The sequence below is a fragment of the Seriola lalandi genome, unplaced genomic scaffold, assembly GCF_002814215.2.
Source record: "Seriola lalandi dorsalis isolate HSWRI2012SDOR001 ecotype SW California unplaced genomic scaffold, Sedor1 jcf7180002003994, whole genome shotgun sequence".
Taxonomy (NCBI): Eukaryota; Metazoa; Chordata; class Actinopteri; order Carangiformes; family Carangidae; genus Seriola; species Seriola lalandi.
In genome coordinates this window covers 1-1,629 of record NW_019474649.1, presented here as the reverse complement: position 1 = coordinate 1,629, position 1,629 = coordinate 1, and the positions used below count along the sequence as shown (strand labels likewise).

At 40.0% G+C, this 1,629-nt stretch overlaps 1 long non-coding RNA gene across 1 annotated transcript; it reads left to right on the top strand.

The window, feature by feature from the left end:
* Window positions 1-356: 356 nt before the first annotated feature.
* Window positions 357-1,406, top strand: LOC111668315 (uncharacterized). The gene is made up of 4 exons (XR_002761722.2): window positions 357-402; window positions 487-540; window positions 973-1,080; window positions 1,352-1,406. It is a non-coding gene; the product is annotated as an uncharacterized LOC111668315 (long non-coding RNA).
* The last annotated feature ends 223 nt before the right edge of the window (window positions 1,407-1,629 follow it).

Sequence of the window (1,629 nt, the reverse complement as noted above, 5' to 3'; positions counted from 1 at the left end):
ATTGATCTCTACAAGCACTCTGTTGGTGGACGTTTTGCTGCAGCCTCACAGTGCCATCTCCTGGATGTAAGGTCTCAGTGGATCATGACATGATTCTGTGACACTGAACTCACTTCTTCAGTGTCTGCTGAGCTTCACCACAATAACTCTCCAGCAGATTAAAGTTTTCAAATTGACCCACATACAAAATAAATTCCATTTTTACTAGTCATTTCACCCTATATCTATCCTACTATATAGTAGGTATTGTAGTGAATGGTTTATAAATTTGCTTACATAGTATGTAATGCTTAATTAATCTGATCTCGTTTTCAAGTTTTAAAACATATATTCAAGAGCTTTTGGCTTTGTTTACAGGGCACTCCAGGGCTACAAGGTCCTGCAGGTTTTCCCGGGGTAACGGTAGGTGCCCAGTATAGATTACAAACATATTCACTGCTAAACATTATTGGCTGAACCTGCTTTTGATCATTTCCTTCTTTACAGGGTAACAGGGGACCAGATGGGGACAAGGGGGATGTGGGACCTAAAGGCAACAAGGTAGGACACAGCAATTTTTCTGTTTGATAACACTGAATGAAGAGAATGAGCTGCTTAAATGAATAGCTCAACACTTTGAGGGATATGATTATTGACTTTCTCTTTGAGAGTTACATTTATCAACACCATTCATGTCATGTACGCTAAATGTAAAGCAGCAACTGGGGACTGGTTAGCGTAGCTCAGCACAGAGACTGGTAACAGGGGGAAACAACTAGCCAGGCTCTGTCCAAATCTAACAAAATCCGACTACCAGCACCTTTAAAACTCATTAATGAGCTTGATATATCTTGAGTTTTCTTTAATCAGCACGAAACAGACTTAAAGAAAGTGAATAAGTGTATTTACCAAAATGTCAAACTATTCGTTAACATTGACACATGATTCAGAAAGGTCTCTGCCCCTTAGAAAGTCTCTCTGTTTTTCTCTTAGGGTATTAAGGGGGCAGAAGGCATTAAGGGTCCTCAGGGAGAGAGGGGCCCCACCGGCTTCCAAGGTTTCCCAGGGAACAAGGGCCAGCCTGGCCCCAAAGGCACTGAGGTACACTTTACAGCACTGTGGTTATTCGTAAATATTCTATGTGTAAGTATTTTTAAAATAAGATCCACCTACAGTCCTGTTTTCAGATAACACACCACTTGTTTCAGATCTATACTGGCAACAAATAAAATCCTTTCCATTACCATGTTATTAACCCACTGTGTTTGCAGAGCATTATTGTATTACATGCTGTTTTAAGCAGGAGAAAGAAGCGTGTGGTGAAGGTGAAAAAACGAGATAAGCTTGACTGATTTTATATTTTTTCGTTCAGGGCACAAATGGAGAAACTGGTCCTCAGGGAAAACAGGGCAGTCGTGGGTTAAAGGTCAGTGATGATTTGTGCGTCCAACACCGTGAAATGTCAGATGACTTCATATGTTGATCCAGATTTAACACCAGATTTAACTGTGTAACATTAGAGCTTCCAATGGCCTAATACACATGCATTTAACAATCCACATTCTTGTTTCTACACTTGGTCATTCCACAGAAAGATAAAGTGTTTAAAAAGTCTAAAAGTGTTGAAGTATTTTTCTTGGAGCATGTGGA